The sequence below is a fragment of the Lynx canadensis genome, chromosome A3 (assembly GCF_007474595.2).
Source record: "Lynx canadensis isolate LIC74 chromosome A3, mLynCan4.pri.v2, whole genome shotgun sequence".
NCBI classification, from domain to species: Eukaryota; Metazoa; Chordata; class Mammalia; order Carnivora; family Felidae; genus Lynx; species Lynx canadensis.
Genome location: NC_044305.1, coordinates 51570872 through 51598010, shown reverse-complemented (window position 1 = coordinate 51598010; position 27139 = coordinate 51570872). Strand labels below are relative to the sequence as shown.

General features: G+C 40.1%; 1 protein-coding gene across 6 annotated transcripts in view; it reads left to right on the top strand.

The window, feature by feature from the left end:
• The window catches only part of LIMS1 (LIM zinc finger domain containing 1), a 157011-nt gene that overhangs the window by 32690 nt on the left and 97182 nt on the right, over nucleotides 1–27139 (top strand). The window contains exon 1 of one of the 6 annotated variants that reach the window (XM_030310280.2): nucleotides 23239–23745. The exons of 1 other annotated variant lie outside the window; for it this stretch is intronic. The gene's annotated coding sequence lies outside the window, so the exon portion shown is untranslated. Of the gene's footprint in view, nucleotides 1–23238; nucleotides 23746–25544; nucleotides 25901–27139 lie in introns of those variants that run through there. 4 more of the 6 variants (XM_030310282.1, XM_030310278.1, XM_030310285.1 and 1 more) reach the window with 4 other exon arrangements.

Here is a 27139-nt window from a genome sequence, read left to right as displayed (position 1 = left end):
ATAATGTAAAATTTACCATTTTAACTATTTTTTGAAAATTTTTTAATGTTTATTTACTTTTGAGAGAGAGAGAGAGAGGCAGAGGCACAAATAGGGGAGGGGCAGAGAGAGGGGGAGACACAGAATCTGAAGCAGGCTCCAGGCTCTGAGCTGTCAGCACAGAGCCCGATGTGGGGCTTGAACTCGTGGAATGCGAGATCGTGACCTGATCTGAAGTTGGATGGATGCTTAACCGACTGAGCCACCCAGGTGCCCCATCCATTTTAACTATTTTTAAGTGTGCAATTCAGTGGTGTTAAGTTCACATTAACAGTGTGTGCAACCATCACCACTATTTCTAGAACCTTTCTGTCACCCCAAACAGAAACTCTGTTCCCATTATATAATATCTCCCCATTCTCCCCTGACCCCAGCACCTGGGGACTTCTATTGTACTTTCTGTTTCTATCAGTTTAACTAGTCTAGATACCTTATATAAGTAGAATTACACAGTATTTGTCCTTTTGTATCTCGCTCATTGCACTTAGCATAAGGTCCCCAAGGTTCATCCACGACGTAGCATATGTCAGAAGTTGGGGTAGCTCACACTGTCTATTGCGAGTAATGCTGCTGTGAACATTGGTGTACAAGTATCTGTTTGAGTCCGTTTTTAATTTGTTTGAGTATATACCTCCGTTGCTGGATCATATGATGATTCTAGGGGCAATCACCAAATTGCTGAAAACTTGACTTTTTAAAAAAATAAGTTGTTACCATGTATTTGGAAACAGATTGTAATATGGATGTATGTTTTTTCTCTTAGGACTATAGTGTTTTCATTGAGAGAATGTAGTAGTTTAACATGGGACTCATGAACTGACCCTTTATAACACATTGAATCTATATACTGTCAGATTTATGTACATTCTTCTCCTTAATCAAATAAGAGAATAGTTTCTTTAAGTTAAATGTGTCAAAGATTTATGTGTAAAATGATTCATGAGATTGTTGATGTCAGAATACCCAACTTTGTGTATGTGTTTGAGAATGAATTGGTATACTACTAATAAGGACAGTAACATCTTTATGACCTGTGAAAAATAAAAGGCTGAATGTATAATGAAGAAAATATGGGTATAAAAGCTCTTGCTCTTCTATTAACACTTTTCTATCAAACAAGTGTTTGATTATTAGATGCCTAAAAAATTATACATACAGAATTAGGAAGAAAGTCATTGTGTGAATTCTTGTTGTAATGTCTCTGAAATATACTAGAAGGTAATCTTGGATTTAAAATTGTTTACCCTTTCTTTACTTGAAATTGTAAAATGGGATCTGTCAGCCTACCAGAGCATATATGCATTTTTATAATACTGAAAATGCCTTTGCTGTTCTGGCATTTCTCATCGTTTTTTAATGTGACTTAGACTGGCTTAGTCTGCAGGATATATTGGAGACAAATATCATTTTACATCCACTGTGAGAAAATCTTTAAGAACACATTTAAAAGTAGGAAAATAACACTGCGGAAACCCTGCCACGGCGACCGATGCCATGCCAGATTCCCACTGTCAGGAGTGATTGATCAGGGAGCTGCATCCCTTCCAAGAAGTTACTCCATATGGATTAATTTATATGCCCTTATATGCCTATGGCTTTAGTTTAGCTTGCATATAAAATCCACATTAGAAAGCTGTGGAGATAGAAAATTGTAACAATCCTGGACTTCTGTGGTAATTGGAGATACTAGTCTGAAATGTCCTCCATGTGTGGAAATGTTTGAAAAATAACTTCTGAAGTGTGTTGTTCTCAAGTAACTCACACTACATATAATTGAAAAAGTTTCTTTTCATTTATTTTTTAGTTTATGAATATGAGTTGATTTTAATTGGCTGTGATTTAGAATTACTTATGTTCCATAAGGAGTTTGAAAATAAAACTTTATAATTGTGGTCTTATAATCTGTCTTAATAACATATGAAACTATTACTTTTATTTTGCAGCATAGCGTTAGTTTTGTGTTACATTAGAAACGACTTCAGAATTACGAAAGGGCATGATAAAACTATCTGTGTAAGAATCACATCCTTCACGTTTAGAAGAAATTCTTCTTGAGGCACGTGGGTGGGCTCAGTCAAGCGTCCAACTCATGATTTCAGCTCAGGTCATGATCTTGTGGTTTATGAGTTGGAACCCCATGTTGGGCTCTGAGCTGATAGTGTGGAGCCTGCTTGGGATTCTCTGTCTCCTTCTCTCTACACTTCCTCCACTCGCTTGCTTTCAAAAATAAATAAATACACATTAAAAAAAAAAGAGGTTCTTCTTGACTCTTAACATCCTGTCACCCCCTATTCTCAGGTGAAACCTATGTGAAATTAAACATATTCTGTGATATGTTTGCTGGGGAATCTGGAGAGTCTCCTTCAAGATGTGCTTGTGAGCAGTGTGCGTGCGTGTGTGTGTGTGTGTGTGTGTGTAATATTTTCAGTGAGGTGGTTAAGATTTAAGCAGATAGGCAATCATTTATAAAGTGGTTTGATGCCAAATCAGCCTTGAAAACCATTATTCAATAGTCATTTATTCTGCAGATACTTATTCTGTTCCAGGAACATTTCTAGGCCCTGGGGATTTAGCAGTAAGCAAACAGAGCCCACCCCCATCCCCTCACCACCATAGCATATACAGTGTAGAGAGTTCTTTAAATTTTTCATTTTCTGCCCCAGGGAGAGGTGGTGAAGAATGCCTTTCTAGTGCCCTTTCTGAGGGGAGTTTTTCAACCCTGTATTCCTGGGGCCAGCAGAGAGCCTGGCACTAAGTGTGTGTCCCATGAACATGTGCAGAGTGAATAAATGAGTGATAATGAGGTCACTATCACTTCTCATTTGGATTATTGCATTAACTTCCTAACTAGTCTTGCTTTTCTCCTTGCTCTCCCGCCTCCCTACAACTCCCAGTCTGTTCTTAAAACAGAAACCGAAGTGATCTTATTAAAAGGTAAATCACATCCAGTTGCTCTTGTTCAGAGACCTCCAGTGAGTCTCCAGTATACCGGGTGGAAAAGCTACAGTGTTTAGAGTGACCTACAAGGCCCCACAAGTATCTGGCCTCCTGCTGCCTTCTGGCCTCATGCCCTATTGGTCTTCCTCTCATTCATTTCCCTTCAGCCACACCTGCTTCTTTGTTGTTTCTCAGACTTACCAGCCAGGCTCCCATCTCAGGACCTTTCATCAACTGTTCTGTCCAAAATGCTCTGTCCACAGATGGCCAAAGGGCCCACTCCTTCACTTCCTGTGGATCTTTTCTCAAATGTGTTTTCCTTAGCAAAACCTTCCTCAGCTACTCTTATCAAAAATTGCAACTCTCCTTTCCCTGACACTCCTGATCTCCCTTCCCTTACTTTCCTCCTGGCACTTATCTCTAAACACACACACACACACACACACACATACACACACACACACACACACACACACCCCTTGGATGGATGGATGGATTTTAATTTTGTTGTTCTCTTTCTTTTTTTTTAATTTTTTTTTCTACGTTTATTTATTTTTGGGACAGAGAGAGACAGAGCATGAACGGGGGAGGGGCAGAGAGAGAGGGAGACACAGAATCGGAAACAGGCTCCAGGCTCTGAGCCATCAGCCCAGAGCCTGACGCGGGGCTCGAACTCACGGACCGCGAGATCGTGACCTGGCTGAAGTCGGACGCTTAACCGACTGCGCCACCCAGGCGCCCCTGTTGTTCTCTTTCTATCACTATTAATTACCACCTAGGCAATCTACAACATTTATAAGGGTTCCTGTTAGTGACTCAGTATTTGTCAAATAAGTGAAACAAAACAAAAACAACCTATAACAAATGTTTCTGTCTGAAATATACTTTTAGTAGGGCCAGAATGATGCCTTCTGTGTCTGTGTGTGCTTTGGTAAATGACCATTGGTTTTGCCAACCCTGTGGCTCTAATTCTAGTTCCAGTTGGACAACAGAAAAGTTTACTTCTGGCCTTCTGTAATGAATATAGTAGTTTAATGAAAAAAATTAGCTGTATTCGTCTTTTTTTTATTTTCTATTTTTATTTATTTAATTTATTTATTTAGTTTATTTGAGAGAGAGAGAGCACGAGCTGGGGAGGGGCAGAGAGAGAGAGGGAGACACAGAATCTAAAGTAGGCTCCAGGTTCTGAGTTGTCAACAACAGAGCCCAGTGCAGGGCTTGAACCCACAGACTGTGAGATCGTGACCTGAGCCGAATGTGGATGCTCAACCAACTGAGCCACCCAGGCTCCCCAGCTGTATTTGTCTTTTGACTGCAAAGTGCCAACACAAATGAGTACATCTCTTAACTGTCTGTGGTGTTGATATTTATCACTTGCCTTCTGTCAGAATCTTTCAGTCTATTGATACTGTTTTTAACTGATACAGATTGAAGGGTATGGCTCACATCCAGAGTGACATGTGCTGACAGGATAAATGTTGAATGTTTGCTCTAAAGATGCAGACAATATCAGATCCTAGAGGCAACCTCAGCTATTCCCTCTCATCTTTTTCACCTGCTTGAAATATCCTAAGCATCTCCAGATCTTTAGTTGGGTTCTCCCTAAGGAGAGGTTTCATTGAATTTTATACTGTGAAGTACGTATCAATTGATGGGGAATGGGAAGGTCCAGAATTGAAAAGTTCCATACTTTCTAATCTTTAGATGAAAGAAATTTTGACATTCCATTTGCTGGTTTAGATGTGTGGAGTCCTTTTGATTGGATATAATCAGGGGCCGGGTAGTGGTGGGGAGCATGGAGTTTGAAGTTGATTAGACCTTTTGCAAGTTGCTTAACTTCTTTGAACCCCAGTTTACCATATTTTACATATTTTATCTTCATGAGTGCCCTATGAAGTAAGTACTATTATTAGCCATTTTACAGATGGGGAAACAGGTTTGAAGAGATTAAGCAACATGATCAAGATCATATAGGAAATTAATAATAATCTGCATTAGGGTTCTCCACAGAGGCAGAACCCATAGGGTTTGTGAGTATGCATATGTAGATTGATTGATTGATTGACTGATTTTAAGGAATTGGCTTGCACAATTATGAAATCTGCAGGGTGGACTGATAGTCTGGAAATCCAGGGAAGAGCTGATGTTGTAGTTCAAGTCTGAAGGCTGTCTGCTGGCAGAATTCAAACCCAGTCTTACTTTCACCATTATGCTATATGCCTCTTCTCGGATAAACCTGCTGGTTTAGGGCTTGGCACAGACTGATACTGAACATAAAATTAAGTTCCACAGGGGTGGTTGAAGTGGAATGCATATTGCTACAGCTATGTTGCCATGTTAGGACTGAAGCTGAAATGGTGATTGTGTAGAAGATGTGAGAGATGACAACAAGGGTGTGGATAACACAGCATAGCCTGAAGAAACCTGTCTGTTGCAATTATCCAAAATGGGTATATTGTGCTGTAGTCATTGTAGCCCAGGGTTACAGGAACAGACACAGCCAGAACTCTGCCCTAGCTCTTTCAGAAAAACTTGTAGTTTCAGGAAGGATGTGTGCTGGATGAGATCTCTAAGCTTTCTCCAAGTCCATTTCTGTCTAAACCCAGAATTGCTCTGTAACCAAATTGACCTTTGAAATACTTGATTGTTTCAACCCAGCCTTGCTCACTGGGTACTGTTAAAAGCGAAGAGGTGATTTTTTTTTTCCCCTCTCCTGCATACCCTGTCTACATTCCACAAGGGTTGAAGTGGGATGCATAAAAGGTTGCTATAGTGATGTTGTCATGTTAGGGCTTAGCCAAGGTGGTAGAGTTTCTGGCAAGGTTGCCAAAGTGGATAGTTAAAATTTGGTAGGAACAAAGGTCTCTGAAAAAAATATGGCTGGCACATAATTGAGTCATTTAGTAACCATAGAGGGTGTTAACCAGCTCTTTGCTATCTTAGCTAGAGGAAAAAGAAGTAAATTGTATCAGGAGGTAGAGTTAAAATTCTGTCTTGGAGATAGCTGCTTATTAAAATGACTGCTTAGGGGAGGAATGAACTTGTTTAAAAGATAGGCAGAGTGATTATATGAAACCAGTCCTTGGAAATGTACATTGTAAAGATAAAATTATTTTTCTTAATTCTGTCCTTGTCTGTTTTTTATGTTATGCCCCTTTTTTTTCTTTTGGTGTGTTTTTTAAAAGTTTATTTTGACAGAGAGAGGGAGAGAAGGACAGAGAGAAAGGGAGAGAGAGAATCCCAAGCAGGCTTTGCACTGCTGGCACAGAGCCTGACATGGGGCTTGATCACATGAACCGTGAGATCACGACCTGAGCCAGAATCAAGAGTTGAATGCTTAACTGACTGAGCCACCCAGGCTCCCTGTGCCCCCTTTTGTTTTTATTCTGTCAGTTTTATTTTCTGCATTACTAGCTCTGTCTCATGTCTGTGTGCAATAAAATGAACGGTTTCAGGGTTTACCAGGCATCATCACTTATGACAGGGCTGGGGCAATTTAGGCCACTTCTCTGCTTCACTTTCCTCACCAGAAGAGTGAGGACTACAATCCTGCCTACTTTCCTTCCTGTGAGGATTAGGTGTGGATTCCTGGTGAATCATCCAGGGCAGTACAAGACTCAGTAATATAATTTGCATGAGCTGCTTTAATGTTGGTGATGCATCAGTGCTGTCCCTGGGGGTAGAGTTAAGGAATCCAACTGTGAGTGTCTTTGTCAGCAGTTGCCATCTCATCTGCAGGTCAACTTTTTAAGGTCTGTATTATTTATGCCCTCATTTATATAGATGAGGAAAGGGAGTGTCAATGGATAACTTGCCCACAGCCATGCAGCAAGTGGCCCAGCTGACCACGTTGCATCAGTGCTGTCCCTAGGGGTAGAGTTAAGGAATCCAACTGTGAGTGTCTTTGTCAGCAGTTGCCATCTCATCTGCAGGTCAACTTTTTAAGGTCTGTATTATTTATGCCCTCATTTATATAGATGAGGAAAGGGAGTGTCAATGGATAACTTGCCCACAGCCATGCAGCAAGTGGCCCAGCTGACCACGTTGCAAACTTGAATCTGTAATACTCACACACCCATGCTCTTCTGTTTTGTTTTTATTATGGTAAAAAATATGTGTAAAATTTACCATCTGAATCATTTTTTAAAGTTTATTTATTTTGAGAGAGCGTATGTGCACGTGTGTGTGAGGGAGGGGCAGAGAGAGGGAGAGAGAGAATCCCAAGCAGGCTCTGACGTGGGGCTCAGACTCAAGAATCGTGAGATCATAACTTGAGCCCAAATCAAAAGCCGGATGCTTAACCAACTGAGCCACCCAAGTGCCTGCCCCACCATCTGAACCATTTTTAAGAGTGTAGTATAGCTAAGTAGTGCTAAGTATATTTACATTGTTGTGAAGCAGATCTCCAGAACTTTTTCATCTTCCAGAACTGAAACTTTGTAACCATGAAACAGTTCCCCATTTTCTGCTCTTCCCAGCCACTGATCATGGTCATTCTTTCTATATCTATGAATTTCGTTACATTAGATACTTCATATAAGTGAAGTCATACAGTATTTTTCCTGTCGTGACTGGCTTATTTCACCTGGCATAGTGTCCAAGTTCATCCATGTAGCACATGCCAGAATTTCCTTCCTTTTTAAGGCTGTATTGTATTCCACTGTGTATATATACCACATTTTGTTTTATTTGTGCATCAATGGATATTTGGGTTGCTTTTACCTCTTGGCTACTATAAATAGTGCTGTGAATATGTGATATGTGCACATATCTCTTGGAGACCCTGTTTTCACTTCTCTTGGATATTTACCTAGAAGTAGGGTTACTGGATCATATGATAGTTCTATTTTTAATTTTTTGAGGACCTGCCATACTTTTTTTAATAGCAGTTGCACCATTTTCAATCCAACCAATAACACACAAGGGTTCCAGCTTCTCCATATCCCCACCAACACTTATTATTCTGCTTTCTGATTTAGGGTTTTGTTGGTTTGTTGGTAATAGCTGGCCTAATGACTGTTAGGTGGTATCTCATCGTGGTTTTGATTTGTATTTCCCTGAGATTTAGTGATGTTGAGCGTCTTTTCATTATGCTTGTTGGTTATGATTGGTATATCATCTTTGGAAAAATGTTCCAAGTCCTTTGCCCAAATTTTTAGTCAGGTTATTGAGTTTCTTGTGGTTGAGTTACAGTTTTTTATATATTCTGAATATTAACCTTTTATTACATACATGATGTGCTAATATTTTATCCCATTCGATAGGTTGATTTTTTTACCCTGTTGATGGTATCCTTTGATGGACAAAAATTTTGAAGTTTAATGAAGCCCCCCACCATTTATCTATTTTTGCTTTTGTTTCCTATGTTTTGGGTATCATATCTGTGGAATCATTGCCCACTCCAAAGTCATGGCGCTTTTTCCTTATGTTTTCTTTTTTTTTAAATTTTTTTTTTCAACGTTTATTTATTTTTGGGACAGAGAGAGACAGAGCATGAACGGGGGAGGGGCAGAGAGAGAGGGAGACACAGAATCGGAAACAGGCTCCAGGCTCCGAGCCATCAGCCCAGAGCCTGACGCGGGGCTCGAACTCACGGACCGCGAGATCGTGACCTGGCTGAAGTCGGACGCTTAACCGACTGCGCCACCCAGGCGCCCCTCCTTATGTTTTCTTCTAGGAGTTTTATAGTTTGGGGTCTTAAACATTCAGATCTTAAATCCATTTTGAGTTAATATTTGTTTAGGATATATTTGTTAATATAGTTTAGAATAAGGGTCCAGTGTCATCCTTTTGTATATGGGTATTGAATTTTCTCAGCATCAGTTGTTGAAGAGACTTCTTTCCCACCATGCAGTTATTTAAGGAGAGAGGAGAGAGAGCGATGAGACAAGGAACAGGTAATTATTTGGGGAAAAAATAATGCTAAAATGTTTTTTCCTTGTTTGGTGCTACATAGAGAAAGGTATCTATAAATCTTTGCTTGTATGATATGTTTATAAGAATTATGGAGAATCTGTTTCCTTGACTTAGAGTTGAATTATTATTTATATTTGTTCATGTGGAGAAAAAAAAATCAAGGTATTACAGTAATACAGTATTCTCTTTGGCTCTGAAGAGACCAACTTTGCAGAAATCTAGGGTCTCTGGAATCCAGAAGTTGTTGGCAGGTTGGTGGTGGGGGGAAGGAAACCCTTTTAAGGGCAAACTAATGAGGCCCTGAGCTCCCAGAAGCAAACAGACATGGAGGAGAAAAAGAGCCAAGGACTCAAAGAGCCTGTATTCTGTGTACTCTGATGGCTTGATCCACAGTGGGGGCAGCAACATCTCAGAGGGAGTGTGACCATCTCCAGAGGCAGAGGAGAACAGGGAAAATTAGCACAGAAGAGCCAGAAAGCAGAGGCATGGGGGTTAGCAGCACTGGCATGAGCAGTAGACCTTGAAGAAGGGGTCCTGACTGAAGGTACTCAGCACTGTGGCCTGGTGGTGGAGGGTAAAGGGGGTAGGGGGACACAGAACCATTTTCCCTTCACCTGAAGTGTTAGCCTTCAACTAGCTAAAAAAAAAAAAAAAAAAAAAAAAAAAAAAAAGACTTTCCAGAAAAACTCAGTCCATAGGAACTCTGAATAACTAACTGGGGAAGGAAGTGTGTGTGTGTGTGTGTGTGTGTGTGTGTGTAGCTTTTTTACTAATGTGGTAACATTTCTCAGAGTTGCTAAAACTTTTCAGATATCTAATACTCTTGTTAAAATCCCTGGGCTTTGAGTAGGATTATAGAAATCTTATTTGTATCTTTATTCCTTTCCTTTTTTCAGTAAGTATTAAGTATCTGTGTGTTATTCATTGTGAGGGATACAAATATTATGCATCCTTCCGTCAGGGTTATAATGCAATAGAGAAGATAAATGTTTATAAGTAATAGTAATAATGATAATAAGACAAAAGGTTGTCTTTTTAGATAACCTTTTGAGGTTATCTAAAGGAAGAGGAAGGTCTTCTTAAGGATGGAGAAACTGAGAGCTGAATATTATGTAGTTTATAGGTCTAGGTCCTTGATCATATTACATCTTATGGGAATGACAAAAGACTTCAAAACCGTAATTCTGTAGACCATATTAGCATGAATAGCAACTGTAGAATGTTTGATTCTACTGCTCTCCTACTATACTAGATCTCTCTTTGAGCTATTTACACACAGTAAAAATACCTCTGAAAATAAATATGGAAACGTATAAATGCTTGTTATCCACATCATTTGACTAAACTGGGACAGTAGATACTCTGACAGAAATGTAATACCTTTCATTGGAATACCATTCTGTGGTATACAAAATAGTCTCACATAATACTACAGAAATAGTGTGAATCTTAAACATTTAATCTTTTCTTTCTTTGAAGATTCTCACTTTTTAGTTTATGAGGATGTAGCACATAATCCTGTATGGTGAGAAAATAGAGATAGAGGCATGGGCTAAAAGACATTATTTAGGAGAGCTCTTCATTGTGTGCACAGGGCAACTGAGAGACTTGAACTTTGCTGAGGGCGAGTATCTCATCTGTTCTTCTGGAGTTCGGCCAGATTTGACTGACAATGTTCCTCCAGGCCAAAAACCACTGATCCTTAAATTTTAAAACAGGTGGTAAAGGGTAAAGTTCTACCAGAAAATCTCAATTTGTGCATCAGTTGCAAAACTGTAATAAAACATACATACATGTGTGTTTATGTTTGAGTTTATGTTCAAATACCGATTGCATTATGAGTGGCCCATTACAAAGCCACTAGAAAAGTTATTCTGAAGAAGGATTTGAGTAACTGTGGCTTTTTTTTTTTTATCATGGGACTTGTATCTTAACTCTGACTTTGTACCTATATTCTTCATGTCTTTATGTTCTCCTTTGCCTTCCGTGAATTTTCCTTTATTGAGGTATACTTGGCATGCAGTAAGCCATTCATATTTGAATTTTACACTGTAAGTTTTGACTCATGACATCATCACCACAGTCAAGAAAATGTCATTGCCACTTGTTGCATGCCCCTTTGTCAGTCTCTTCTCCACCCACTGCACCCTGTGCCTTTCTTGGCCTGAAACCCCACAGAAATTGAAGTTCTGAATGTGTAGTACAAGATAGCTTTGTTGGTGCTCGACAGCTTCCTGGGCCACATCAAGTGTGGTTGGCCAATGCTTTCCAAATTATAGTGAAGAGTGAAGCTTTTCTTTAAAAAAAAAAAAAAAAAAACAATAACTTTCAGTTCATAGCTGTCTGATGCTTATATAAAGGACAGTAAAAATGGGTTACTAGAAAAATGAAATGAAAAAGAAGTCATGAATGCAAGTCTCAATTTTTTTTTCTTTAGACCAGCAGATATAAAATTTCTTTGTCACATTTTAAGTTTATAAGTTCTTGTTCTTAATTTCTGCACTGATTTCATTGCAGATTGACAGCAAAATCTCATGATTACATAGGCTATGCTGAGTAGGCAACCCTGCTTTTCTCCCTGTGTGTTTCACTGGGTATAAAGATCTCTTGGGCATGCTTTTAGAGTTTCCCACTTGGACTGTTCTGCAACTTCTGGCAGCTACTTTCACTTAAGAAATGATAGAAAACTAACAGTTGTTGGGTACTCTCTAAATGCCAGCCAGTATATAAAACATTCTTCTATGAGGCTAGTTGTGATCTTGTCATATATGGCCTTAATTATGTTGAGGGACACTTCTGTACTCCCTTTGTTGAGAGGTTTTTGGATTTGTTTTGTTTTTTTATCATGAGTGTATGTTGAATTTTGTCAAATGCTTTTTCTGTATCTATTGAGATAATTGTCTGATTTTTATCCTCCATGTTGGTAATGTGGTGTATCACTTAAATTTGTAGATGTTGAACCATCCTTGCATCCCTGGAACAAATCTAACTCTGATCATGCTGTATAACCCTTGTTGAATTCAGCTTGCTAATACTTAGTTGAAGACTTTTTCATCTGTGCTTGTCAAGGATGTTGTGAGTAGCTTTCTTTGCTTATAGTGTCCTTGTTTGATTTTGGTGTCAGTGTGATGCTGGCCTCTTAAATTTTGGATGTGTTCCTTCCTCTTCTTTTTTTTTTGGAAGAGTTTGAGAAGGGTTGATATTAATTAAATGTTTGGTGGAATTCACCAGTGAAGCCATATGCCCTAGACTTTTGTTTGGTTGGAGGTTCTTGATTACTGACTCATTCTCCATACTAGTAGTTGTACTCATACTAGTACAGTCTTTCAGATTGTCTATTTTTTCATGATTCAGTCTTGGCAAAGCATTTGTATTTTTTCTTTCTGAGTAATCCTCAGAACAACCCTAAAGTATGGGTGTATTAGCCCCAGTGGGAGGTTGAATTAACTCACTTATATTTATGCATTTAGTTAAATGTTTCTGAATCCTTGCTATGGGCAGGCTTGTCCTAGGCTCTGGGGAGGCAACAGGAAGCAGAGCAGACAAAACCCCCTGTCCTTGAGGGACCTACCTCTTTTCTGGGGGGAGACAACATAAACAAATAAATGAAACACATTAGATGGTGATCGATAAGGTAAAGAGAAATAAACTAGAGAAAGGTGTAGGGGACAGGAGGTGGGGATTGCACCTTTAAATAGGGTGGTTAGAGAAGTCTTCACTGCCATGACATTTGGGCAGAGATCTGAAGGGGCTGAAGCAGGGAGAAGCCCTCAGAGCTAATAGCAATGGTAAAGTTCCTGGAGTTTTTTGAGATGCTCACTGATATGAAAGACCTTTCTCCCACCTAGTAAATGGCTCATCTGGGTTTGAATTCAAATTTGGCCTTTTCTGTTATGCTTTCCAGTTTTTATTCACTATCCATGCTCCTGGTTTAAAGATGCCTAAATCCAAATAAAGTGGAAATCCATTTGGGAGTGGGAATGTAATTTATGTGTGTTAGGGAGTTAGATGGAAAACCTACCCTCTGTGTGATCTTGCTTTTGATTATGTCTGGATATTTTCCAAGACTTTGAGTATCTTACTCCTAAGGGTACAAAATTGGTGAGTTTTGTAGTTGAGTTTCCATTTTTAAGTGGATGAAATTTCTCTAGAGGACATAGAAAGCCAGACAAAATCAGGGAAAGAATTTTCAAAGAACAGATGATTAAAGCTTCGGAAAGAAGGCATTGCTTTTGTTTAAGCACTTTGAAGTTAAGGATTGTGTAAGTCCTTCCCTACCATTAGTGACCTGGTGCTTAACAGACAGCTCTCCTTGGCATTGACTGGAGCCTTTGCTGGGACTCTCTTCTCATCTGGCTGCTCTCCCTGCCCAAGACTTCGCTTCTGCACACGCCGACAGCTCTGACCCAGACCCTTTACCTGTGGTTCCAAAAGAGGACCTCAGCTACCTCCATTTTGATCTCAGTCAATTATTTCTAATTGATTAAGTTCTTCTTGCCAGCTTATCTCAAAACTCAGGCAAAAGATCCTGTGGGCTAAGCATCCTATGATGGGAATGGAAACTACCTCCTCAAACAATACAGACTGCCCTGAGTCAGCAAGACCCCTTGTGACTGACCCCATGACGGATGGACGTGTTGACCTTTACTGCCCACCACCCTTCATCCCACATTTTCCTTATATAAACCTAGATGTATTTTCAGCACCTTGGAGATGGTTAAGACATTAGTCTGCTGTCTTCCTGGTGTTGGCCTCACTGAAGTAAATTCCTTTCTTGTTTCACTGCCATTCCTCTCTCTGCCTTTGGATTTTGTCAGTGGTGAGTGGTTGAACCTTGTCTGTTAAGGACCCCTCGCACCAGGTGCTCTTGCCCCTCTGCATCCTGATTACAGTCCTGGCTGTTGAACCTTAGATTCTTTGCCCTGTCACCTCCTCCAGCAGCCCCAGATTGGGTTGGGGAGGAGGAGGAGCGGTATGTTGTCATTCATGATTGTTAGGGTGCACTGTTCTCAACTGAGCTTGAGGGCTGAAATTGGCAGAGCAGGTATTCCTATGTCTATTTAACAGATGAGAAATGTGAAGCTTAGAGACATTAAATAATTTGTTCAAGCTAATCATCCCCCAGTTAAACCATTATAGATATTTGAACCAAAGTCATTGGTTTCCATATTCCCTGATTGCTGCTACGTGGTTTCTTTTTTTCAGCCTGATTTTGGATAAACAAGCTTTTGTGGATTGGTCATGATTTTGTTGTATGGAATTTATTATATGGCTCCTATGGAAATTGTAGAATTTTAAATAATATAGAATTGGCTTCACATTTTTGATGATTGAATTGGGGGACTAATTGATGTCATTTTTTTTTAAGATCTTATTTTTGGGGAGCCTGGGTGGCTCAGTCGGTAAGTCATCTGGCTCTTAATTTTGGCTCAGGTCATGTTTTTCACAGTCTGTGAGATCAAGCCTTGCATTGGGCTCTGCACTGACAGCCTGGAGACTGCTTGGGATTCTTTCCCTCTGTCTCTCTGCCCCTGCTGCTTCTCTTTCTCTCTCTCAGAATAAACTTAAAAAAAAAAAAAAACTTAAAAAAAGATTTTATTTTTAAATAATCTCTACACCCAGTGTGGCGCTCAAATTTACAACTCCGAGATCAGGAGTCCAATGCTCTATTGACTGAGACAGCCAGGAGCTCCTGATGTCATTTGATTTTTACAGTGTCTTGCTAATTTTCTTTAAATGGGAAGGTAGATTTCCCATATACCCCCCCGCCTCCACACACGTGTAGCCTCCCTTACTATCAACATCCCTCACCAAAGTGTTATATTTCAGTTGATGAACCTACATTAATACATTATTCACCCATAGTCCATACTTTACATTGGAGTTCACTCTTTGTTGTATTTTCTATGGGTTGCATAAATGTATAATGACATGTATCTATCATTGTGATATCATGCAGATTATCTTTACTGCACTAAAAATCCTCTGTGCTCTACCTGTTCTTCACCCTCCCCACCACTTCCCATGTCTTACTGATTTGTTTGTTTGTTTGTTTTAAACGTTTTTAATGTTTATTTATTTTTGAAGGAGAGAGAGACAGAGCTGAGCAGGGGAGGGGCAGAGAGAGGGAGACACAGAATGTGAAGTAGGCTCCAGGCTCCTAGAGCTGTCAGCACAGAGCCTGACGCAGGCTTGAACCCGCGAACTGTGTGAGATCATGACCTGAGCGGAAGTCAGACGCTTAACTGACTGAGCCATCCAGGTGCTCTCTTACTTCTTTTTTTATTTTTATTTATTTATTTATTTTGAGAGACAGTGCAAGCAAAGGAACATGAGCAGGGGAGGGGCAGAGAGAGAAGGAGAGGAAGAATCCCAAGCAGGTTATGCACGGTCAGCACAAAGCCTAATGCGGACTCATTCCCATGAACTATGAGATCATATCATGACCTTAGCCGAAAGCAAGAGTTGGATACTTAACCAACTGAGCCTCCCAGGCACCCTTCTCTTACTTCTTATACCTACATCTGACTACGTTTTGTTGTGGTCAGGCTGCCAGGCTGAGTGCATCTGGACTGAACACTGACTTTCAGAGGGACAACTTTAATTACAGCTCTCCTTTTCTCCATCTTCCTTTAGGCACTGTTTATTTCTTTTCTTTAAAGAATGTCATGGTTTGATTCATAATGACTATTCCGGAAGTCAGTCTTGAGTCATCAGAGTTATTTAGTCTGTCATCTTGGGTGCATGTGTGTGTCATTGTGGTGGTATTCATTTTGGATATTTGGAGAACATAAGATATAGTAATCTTGATTCCATAACTAAAATCAACTCAAAAGAGGTTGCCAACAGGACAAAAAACAGCAAGATAATGCTAATAGGCATATGTGCTGTACACGTGCATCAGGAACCAAAAGCAGCTGAGGCCAGGATTCGAAGTTTTTCTACACTTAATGGTAGATGAGACATAACATGAGCAGAGGGCTTGGGAATGGGGGAGAGGCTTGGTCTTGATGTTAATGTTAGAGTTACAGCAGCAACAGGGGCTTATTATCAATCATTCGTTTTCCCTAATCATTTTAGCTCTGTTCTTTTTATAAGGTTTTAGGATTCATGTACATGAATGAGAGCTACTAGTTAACCAGGTTTTATTCATCCTGTGAGGGGGTTGTATTAGAACTTTTGATAATGAGTCAGTACCATTACCATTCAGTTTAAGGTTAAGGAACAAAGCTCCTGGTCTCAGATTACAATCTAGTAGGGATAGGCAAAATAAGCCCTTTCTTCCCTTTCCCCTCTCCCTCCTTTTCTTTCTTTTCCTTTCCTTTCTCTATTTATTTATATTGAGGTGTAATTGACATATAGCATTATATTAGTTTCAAATGTATAACGTAATGATTAAGTATTTGCATATAGTGCACAATGATCACCACAGTAAGTCTAGTTAACATCTGTCCCAGATTTATCTTGATATGTGAGAGCATATGGTAAATATCCTAAAGAGACAGGGACAGAGTGATCAGTACTCACACCCTTAAGTAGGAAGAAAAGTACTCTCTAACAAGGGTTTATGACCACCCCAAACAAGGGTACTCATTTCTGTTACTGCTTCACACTTCCTGACACTGTGGTTTGATCTTGACTCATATGTCCAAGTTCCTTGAACACGGGTTAAACCTCTCAGAATACCATATGATCTCATAACTGTCAGTGCACTGAGCATATTGTCTAATCAGTGACCATTACTTGTCTCCCGTAATGAACCTAATCTCATTAAAACCAGCGAAACTGTGGCTTCTTCTTGTTCCCTGAGGCACAAGTGCCTGACATGTACTAGCAGATGGTGCTTCTTTGTTATCCCCATCCCTGGGAATGTCCTCTCCCTCCTTTTCTGCTTTGTGAGCACAGCCAGTTGAGACTCACATTAGTCCCTTACCCCCTAAAGCCATCCCTGCAGCTTCTCTGTGCCCTGGCTCCTTGCAAACACTGCCTCGACTATTTCTCACAATACTGTGATGTGTTTTGTATGTATCTCACAGTCTGGAGAGCTACTCAGGGGAAGGGGCTGTGCCTTGTTCAGCCTTCTGTGCCTTGTGCCCATACAGTTAGTTACAAGGTAGTCATTGGGTACATATTTGCTAAAATGAAAATGAAGGGAAGTTTCTGGTGTACAGGTTATTTGTTTGCCACTCACCCCTCTGTTTTAGTGGTACAAACTGGGTAATGATAAGTTAACATTTGCATTGGCACAGAAGTTATTTTTTACTGTTTTACATTCTTAACAAATGCAATTTCTCTGAATTATGATACTTCACTTTTTAAGTAAGAGGTGCTTCATATATTTTTAAACTACTGTTTAGCATTTCTGGGAACTTACAATGCAGGAGTTAAAAAATGAAAAGCTGTTTTTTCTGGGAAATGAAATCGTATCCATCTATTCTTCCTTCTTACCAAATCACTGTTGAATGCACTTATGAGCTTGTACATGTTTTGACACTCTAGGGAAGTATATCATGAATTGCCAGTTAGTCACCAATAATTTCTACTTGTGACTCAGTTTTTAACAAAGTACATTCTTTGCACTTAGGTGTGTAAACACTTGTTTCGTGTGTATCTGACCCATATACCCCATCCTATTTTGTTTTATTTTTTTTTAATTTTTTTTCAACGTTTTTATTTATTTTTGGGACAGAGAGAGACAGAGCATGAATGGGGGAGGGGCAGAGAGAGAGGGAGACACAGAATTGGAAACAGGCTCCAGGCTCTGAGCCATCAGCCCAGAGCCCGACGCGGGGCTCAAACTCACGGACCGCGAGATCGTGACCTGGCTGAAGTTGGACGTTTAACCGACTGCGCCACCCAGGCGCCCCTCCTATTTTGTTTTATACTCTCTAAATAGAAACATTTTTATTTTGAAATAGTTTTGCAGTGTTAAAGCTAACACTATAACTTGGTAGTATGATAAGATCCTGGCCACATGGATATGAAATGTCTTTGCTTTCCTGCACCCCCATTAGCCAGAAGGCTTAATGCTCTGGCTGAACTCTAAAAAGCATCTCTGCTGTCATAAGTATGATGAATGTTTGTGTTAGTTCATAAAATGTAAATGAGTTTTTAATCTATTTCTCAAGAAACATGATGATGTGGGGGTATCCTTTCTTCCTCAAGAATAAATCAAATCTTAAATTTCATGTTAGTATCTGGATTCATTATCCCATTTCACCTTTTTTGGTATGCATTTGTGGGATTTTGCAGGCATTTTTGTGCCAAAGTGTTGTATATTTATGGTTCTGATTTTTATCATTTCAGCTAACACTCACTCTGAGATGATAGAGAATTTTGTAACAAAAGCACCTTGTTTGACTTTTTTTAATTTTTATTTTATTTATTTATTTTTATTTTTTTTTCAGTATATGAAATTTATTGTCAAATTTGTTTCCATACAACACCCAGTGCTCATCCCAAAAGGTGTCCTCCTCGATACCCATCACCCACCCTCTCCTCCCTCCCACCGCCCATCAACCCTCAGTTTGTTCTCAGTTTTTAAGAGTCTCTTATGCTTTGGCTCTCTCCCACTCTAACCTCTTTTTTTTTTTTCCTTCTCTCCCCCATGGGTTTCTGTTAAATTTCTCAGGATCCACATAAAAGTGAAACCATATGGTATCTGTCTTTCTCTGTATGGCTTATTTCACTTAGCATCACACTCTCCAGTTCCATCCACGTTGCTACAAAGGGCCATATTTCATTCTTTCTCATTGCCACGTAGACTTTTTTTTTTTTTTTTTAAGCCCAGTGTGGGTCTTGAACTCATGACCCTGAGATCAAGACCTGAACTGAGATCAAAAGTCAGACGCTTAACTGACTGAGCCACTCAGGTACCCCGCCTTGTTTGACTTTTTACATTTATGATTTCATCTAATCTTTGTGTAGCCAAGTTATTATCCCATTTTGTAGTTGCTAAAGCTGAATACACTGAACCAAGATGTTACATCTAGTAAGTGGTACAATTAAGACTGTAAACCAGGGACTTTTACCTGTAGTCAGGGCACCTTCCACCATTGTATGGTGTTTCCATGCATATTGAACTTATTACTAGCCTAAAGCTGTGGTTTTCAGCTATGTTAAATACATTTACATTTTTTTATTCATGTTTAATATACATACAAAAGAGTGCACAAATCTTTTTTTATTTATTTTTTTAATGTTTTACTTATTCTTGAGAGAGAGAGAGACAGAGCATGAGTGAGGGAGGGACAATGAGAGAGAGGGACACAGAACCCAAAGCAGACTCCAGGCTCTGAGCTGTCAACACAGAACCCGATGTGGGGCTTGAACTCATGAGCCATGAGATCATGACCTGAACCTAAGTCAGATGCTCAACCAACTGAGCCACCCAGGCACCCCAAGAGTACACAAATCTTAAGTACACAGGTTGATGAATTTTCACAAAGTGAACACATAAATTGAACTGTTTTGAATATGAATTAATATTAAAGTGAATTTAACATTGAACATGTAAGACCTCTTGATTCTAAATAAATATATTTATTTTCAAACTTCTTTAAATTTTTTTTTTTTCCAACGTTTATTTATTTTTGGGACAGAGAGAGACAGAGCATGAACGGGGGAGGGGCAGAGAGAGAGGGAGACACAGAATCGGAAACAGGCTCCAGGCTCTGAGCCATCAGCCCAGAGCCCAACGCGGGGCTCGAACTCACGGACCGCGAGATCGTGACCTGGCTGAAGTCGGACGCTTAACCGACTGCGCCACCCAGGCGCCCCTATTTTCAAACTTCTATTACACTTTCCCCAGTACTAATTTGATTGTTTAAGTGGACTTCTAATTTCCTAGTTTGTTCATTTGTTTGAGAAGCATTTACTGAGAGTCTTCTCTCTGGCAGGCATGTGCATAGGTGTGGGGAGATTCACCACTTGTAATAAACTTCCTTTTGGACTCTAATAAGGAATCAGGCAACAGATTGTGCGGTGTTAAACTCCATTTCAGGAGTACTGAGTGCCAGGCCTTATGGGAGCATGAGGAACTTAGGGAAAATATCACGGAGAAAGTGACATCTAAGTCCTGCCAGATGAATGAGAATCATCCAGAGATGCCATTGTAGACAGGAAGAGCAGAGGGAGGAGCAGGTAGGATACTGAGATGTAGCACGTAGGTCCCCATAACTGGCTTAGAGCATGTGAAGTGTGTAGTGTACCTGGGGAATGCAGAGTGGGAGCAGGGACATCTAGATCAGGAAGGATCTTTTGTCAGCCTGAGACTACTTTTATTGTTACTTAAGTTTCCTTGGCTACAAATAACAAGAATTGACTCTGGCAAACATAGGCTAAAAAGGAATTTATTGGAAAGATAGTAGGGTGGCTCAGAGAACGAAAGGGCCAAACATCCAGGTCTCTGAGAGAATAAACAACTAGAGCAACTCTGAGCATCTCAGCAGAAGAACCTGTGCAATTTCTCTGTAGGATAATATCATTAGTTGACTTGTTCTTCTTCCTAAGGATTATTCTCTATTCAGATTTCTAATTTTCAAAACATAGAATCTGATTAGCTTAGTTCAGGTCCAGTGCCCAAACCAGGACCAGTCACTGTGGCCAGGGTTAAGAACAAATGCTGTCTAATCAGTTGCCTGTTACGTGGTCAGGAGAGCTAGCTCTGAAACAGAGAGTGGAGGGAGGTGAGCGTGCTGCCTCAAAAGCCACGTTGCAACAGTGTGGAAAGGGGGTGGGTTGGAGACAGTGATCAGGAAGAAGTGCAAGTCCAGCGACCAGTTAGAAGGCTGTTATATTAATCCAAGTAAGAAGTGATGGCGCCAGAAGTAGGTACTGTCCACAGGGATAGAAAGAGGTGAATAGACTCAGGTATTTAAAGGCAGAAAAGAAAAGACTTTGCGTTTGGACATTGTGAAGTGTGTGGACATTTGAGGAGTTGAGGATGACTCCAGTGTTTCTGGCCTTGGCCACTGAGTGAATGGGGGGACCTTGTGTGGAGAAGAGCTACTTTCAGGTGGGGAACAGGGCTTTCATTCAGTTTTGAAGTGTTGAGTTGACATACCTAAGCAGACCATGTTTCACTTGAGAATACTTGGTGCCTTTTGGGATTCCAACTTTGCCATCAGGGCCCCCTCTCTCTGACATAGAGGCCCTTGCCAGCATTGTCCCTTTTTTGTCATGTCCTTGGGCAACTAGAGTCTTCCTACAATATTGCCATGAAAATTGACAAGCTTCATTCCCCTGCTGTGCCTCCTGTACTTTGGACAGTTTCAGGTCTGAGTGGATATTGGGGATTATACATTGCTCATACTCAAAAAGTCTCCCAGAGCTAGGAACATTCAGGACCAAGTGCTGTCCTTTAGGATCTTTCTTAGATATCATTGTGATTAGAAAAGTCTTGTTCTTTTATGACATTCTTTTCCTGACGTGATTTTATCTGAGTTTGAAAATACTTGAAAATTGAGGAGTTACTTGATTAAAGAGTTTAAATTATAGTTGGAAGTTTTTTAGGTAGTGTTTTAATTTTAGTAGTATTCAATGTCGTAGGTTAAGTCACACCCTGACAAGTAGTTCCTTAAGACACTTTAATCAGTGCTTTGCCATTAGGTAGCTTAATGGCTTCTGAAATCCTCTGGGTCAGTAATTCTCAGTGGGGCTAGAACTGTTTCCTACAGAGCAACTGGGAACTTGTGGGGTAACAAAAAATACTCCACAATGGTTTGGGGTAAGGGGCACATAGGCATTGAGTTGGCTAGGGTCAGGGATGCTGGATGCCATGGACTTTGCATCCATAGGACTTTGATGCAGGTAAAAAAGAAAAAAAAATTATAATTATTTGAGCATAGCACCTAATTCTATTTTAGATATAATCATGGCCTACTTTTACATGATTTCAGTAGACACTAAGTTTTTCAGGAATGCTATGAAATTTGTAAATTGAGTGAAAAATGAAGTTTGCTTAAGATTTTACTGTAAGTTCTACTCTCATAGGTGGTATTAATTTCTTTTTTTATCCTGTTTATAACTTCAAAGACTTTAAGATAATGATGAAAATATATTGAAAATATTAAGATAATTTTGTTTTGTTTTTGTTTTTAATGAGAGATGGTTGGAAAACTAATGTTTTCTCAAGTGAAATAGGGCAGACACCCCAGGGAAAGCATATGTCTGGGGATGAACATGGTGAACTTGCTGGGTTATAGATGTGTTTCATAAATAAGAACCTAAGAAGCTTATAGAAAGGTGGAAACATTCAGTAGCACTTGCTAGACTGGGTAAATCAAATTGGGTGAAATTACCCCAGATTTTTTAAAAGGCCAGAGAGGAAAAGATATGCAAAGGCATTGAGTAAGTTACAAAATAGATATGTGTCCATTTAGAGTGTATTCTATGGAAAACATGTATCTGGATTTCCTTTTATCTGTGTGAGAATTATAAAGGAAAAAGGAAGCGTGGCAATGGATGAGTGAAAAAGGCTGGTTCTTTTAACCAGGCAGGGCACCCAAATGGTAGCTGGTAACGATATGGAACCATAGCTCCATCTGCTGGAGAGAAGCAGACCCTCTCTTGCACCGTATACAAATAAAGTGACCCTCTCTGTATATATGTTAGTGAGCCACCCAGTATTTATTAAATACTCCTGTCTGAGAGGCAACACCTTGCCAGGCTCTAGGGTAGCAGTAATAAAAACTTAGATACATTCCCTGCTTTCACCTCACCATGCTTAGCTGTGATAGGCTTTCTGCTTTTAAGAAAAAGACTTCATTTTTGCATTCTGAGTTTCTCTCTTAGATTTCTCCATGGATGACTTTTAAGAAACCACGTAACCTCTTTCTGAGCATCATTTTCCTTATCTGTAAGATGAGAACGACTGTCTCTCCTACAGGCTCAGTTTAAACTTTATTGAATGCCTAGTGTGTATGGCAGCCATAGGCAGGAAGGGCATAAGATAAGCAGGAGCCTTGTTCTTGCCCTCACTCGGGTTAGAAAAAGAAGCTCTTACGAGATAAGTGAGAGGGCCTCATGAGAGCCCTGAGGAGGAGTGCCTGATGCAGACAGGAGAATGGGACTGGAGAGGGGTTGAGGCACGGTTTTTTGAAGACCTTATGCTTCACTTCAGTTGTACAAGGATGTTAAAATTAGCAAGAGGAAGATGAAAAGCTCTTCCAGGCTGAGGACTGGCATAAGCAGCAACATTGAGATGGGGGCCTACATGGCATATGTCATGGCTGGGTTGCATGAAGTGAGTGGCAGGGAGTGTCCAGAGATGAGGATTGGAGGAGGTTGGTGGGCCAGGGCATATTGGGTTTGTATTCTTCTTTAAGGGGCTTAACTTTGTGCTCAGTGCACCAGAGAGCCATTGCAGAGTTGAAGCAAGTTCTGGAGAGATACCTGGATCCTTAGATCACTTGTTGGCTGAGTCTCCTGGATTTGGTTAAAGGCAGAGAGTTAGGAGGCTGCCACTGTAGACCAAGTGTGTAATCATGAGGGCTAGAATGGTAACAGGGCTAAAAATGAGAGTGAAGTAGCACAGAGGGACTAATTTAAAAATGAGTTAGGAGTTAAAATTAGCAGAAGTGGTTGGTTTGAAGGTAAGAAATCAGGGGTGACTGGGAGATTCCTAACTTGGGTGACTGGTTGGATAATGTTGCTGTACCTAAGAGAGTACATATAAAAGGAAGAGCTGGCTATGGGCATGGCAGGAGGGGGTGAGTGGTTTATTTAGTCATCTTGAGTTAGGGTGTCTCCATGAAAGCAGCCAGAAGACAATTTGATGCATGACTGCAGGTTCAAGAGAAAGGTCTGGCCGGTGTTGCTAACATGGGGGGAGTAGTGGAGCCATGAGAGATGGTGAGTCATCAGGGAGAATGTTCATAGTGTTCACAAGCAGGGAGCCAGGGTACGAATTAGGGAAGTTGCCACACCTAAAAGGCAGGCAAAGGAAGGGGATCCTACAGAGGAGACAGTGATGGGATGATTGGAAGGACAGGATAATGGCCTGGAGACCAAGGGTTTTGAGTTGAAAATGTCCAGGAGAGCACTGTTTATAAATGTCTAACGTAAGATAAGGATTGAAAAATGTGTTCTGGATTTGCTCTTGCCTAGAAGAATTTATCCGAAGAGAGGAGGAAGGAGTGAGATAAAAGCGAGAAGGACTCAAGATAGACTTCTCCTAGTCACCTCCCTAGGCATGTGTACCCCCTTTGTTCATGACAACACCCTGTTTCCTTCACAGTGCGTGGTGATCAGTAAAGAATTGGGACACAAAGAAATGGCAGATGTTTGCCTCTCTGGATTTTAATTGCAATAACATAAGTTACTTTCTTGAAGAGAATTCCATATGCTGGGAATTTAGCTCACAAGACTTCCGTTCTTTTACTTCTCCCAGGAGAGATTGTGGCTGCTTTCCAGGGTTTATATCTCTGGTATAGTACTATCCCTCATGGGAGTGGGGGTGGGAGGCCTCTTCTTACCCACAAACAGCCTTGTACTTCCAGTTTCCTTCTATATCCCACTCACACCCCTCAAAACAAAGTAAGTAAATCAAGGCCAGAAAAGTCCTCTGGCTGGAATTGTACATAAGTTTAGTCTTGTATTTCAAGTCCAAACCCAACTCTGGTGGTCAGGCTTTAGAGTGAGCCATGGAGATGGAGCCTGTGTGGTGCCCCCAGGGGTGCTGGGCCAGAGCCCTGAAGTTTAGAGCTCACTGCCTACAGCTTGTCTTAGGTGAGCTCTTTCACCTCTCCAGACATCAGACTGCTTCCCTATAGAGTAGATGGAGTTCCAGGGTGCCTGTCACATCTGCCCTTCTACTGACAGTCGCCATCTCTCAATACTGCCAATACCCAGTCTCCATTGTTGGCATAACAAGCAAAGGTGAGGAATTGTTCTCTTGTTTTTAAAGATTAACCTCAGGTCCTATAACCAAGAAATGCTGTTATCATTCTTAAAATGACTGCTTTATAATAAATTTTTTAAGGGACTTTCTTGTAATATTCTCAATGAATCAGGGCAAGGAAGTCTTCATTCATGGAGGCGGAAGCCTGTATTAAATGCTCCTGAGTTCCTCCATCTCTACCAAAGAGCCCTTGATTAGTCTTCAATGGAAACTTGGCATCCAGGAGTCCTGCGAGATGACTCAGTCGGATGTATGAGGCCTCATTAGCATTGGCCCTGCTCCTTCTCTGCACTGTGTGTGTCAAGGATATCTGGGACAGAAGGCTATTTCCCCTACTTAGCCTGCCAGAGTTTGGCCTGCCTGCCTTTAAACTGGGCTGAGCTACCAGGAGGATAAAATAGACTAGCTGTTCAACAATGACATGGTAAAGCATTCAGAGGAGACTTAAAAGAGGCTCTATTATTTCAAACATGTAGATACTATCAAGATCCAAAAGGGTGGAGAATATCTTTTTATGAAAGCTTCACCTCTTTCTATACTAATTATTGTTTGTTTTTCTAAATATTTTCTGCACAGCTTTCAATAAATTCGTGGATGAATTTCTTAGTAAGGTACATAAAACAACAGGATATGAGTTATGACATTTAGAGGTGTTGCCTTATTGCTTCAGAACTTTGGGGTTATCGTGTAACATACCATGTCACATGACTTGACTGAATGCAGGAAAAAAGCCCTCAATTTGGTTTCATTGGCTTAAATATAGCTCAAGGCAACAGACACAAAATTAAGATGAGGAAGTACTATACAGTATAGGAAACAGGAGCTTTTAAAGATAATCCACTGTAATCTGGAACTGGTTGCCCAGGCCCTGATAAATGAGAGAAAATAAGAGCAAAAGTACCAGAAAGGAGATTCTTTATTCTTGAGGTGAGAACAAGAGAGTGTAGAGGCTCATCAGGTAAAGTGCTCGGAATATCAACTTGCTTTTGCAGAGGTGGGGCTGTGTGTGCAAAGTGATTAAGACAGAGGAGTGGAAGTCTGAGAGAAGACATCCGTCGAAAAGACATTCGTCTAAACTTGCATATCCAGTAACAGGAACAGTCTTGGGTAAGTTGTAGTAGCTTTTAGCCATGGTAATTAAATTTTTCTTTTCGCTGCTGCAAAGTGTAATGGTTGTGGTTCTAACTTCCTGTGGGTGCATATTTAATTACTGAGTATATGTAAAAGTAACTTTATATTTTGTTGGTTTTAAAGTGGATGAGGAAGGGAGGCTATACCCTTATATTTGTAGAGAAAACGTTAACAGTCTTGATAATGTTTTGTGCCATATGGTCCTGCAGAAGCATAGAGTGCTTTTTGTCATTTTATTACATTAAATATTTTTAACCCACATTCTGTGTAGGGTCTTAAAATAAAATAATCATATACTGTTTAGCACTACGGTTAGTGAGTATCTGTCTTGCCATGGTATGGAAAAAGCAACTATAACTACTTATTTATTCGTTAACCTATATAAGTCTGTAAAAACCAGCAGGCCATTTTTAAAGTGACCTTAATGCACTAAATCTACATTTGTAAAACATTTATTGAGAGGTGATTATTCACCCCAAAAGGATCTTGTGCCTTACACATGATCTGCCTTACACAGTGTACTTCCTTAGAGATTTAAATGTAGTTATGAAGACATTTATTTTGCAGTCAGTCTCCAGGAACATGATAACCTTGAGAAGAACATAGCTGTGATATAGAATAGGGTGATGTGTAAGGGACTTTCTTATTTTGTATGTTACATATTTATAGATATGTTTTTTATAAACACATTGTCATGAAATAAGCAATAGTTATAGTATTAAGAGAACATATTTATTTTTTTCAGGGACAAGAAATAAAAAGTTCTAAAGGATGATCGCTTTGCTTTGGGTCTTGCAAGTTAATAGAAATTAACTTCAAATTAACTGCCTTGCAACAACAAGGCAGTGTACATGGCTCATAGAATAAAAAATGAAAAAGATACTTTGGATAAACATACATAAAGGTGGTGTAAAAAAAATTGCCCACAAATAACCAAGCATAATCAGACCAACATGAGTATACTGTCAAGTTTGGAGGCATAACCAAAAGTAGGAGTGACCTGTAATTCTCAGGGACCAGCACCATTTAGTTGATTCTTAAGTTGGGCTTTGAAGAATGAGTAAATTTCAGCATTTAAACAATGATGGGGAAGGGTATTCTTCTAGCGAGTTGGTGACATCTTCAGCAAAGGTCAGTTTTACTTCCTTGTTCAGAATCCTCCCATTGCCTTTTCACCTCGCCTGAATGGAACCTGGAATCCTTATTCTGGTCTGC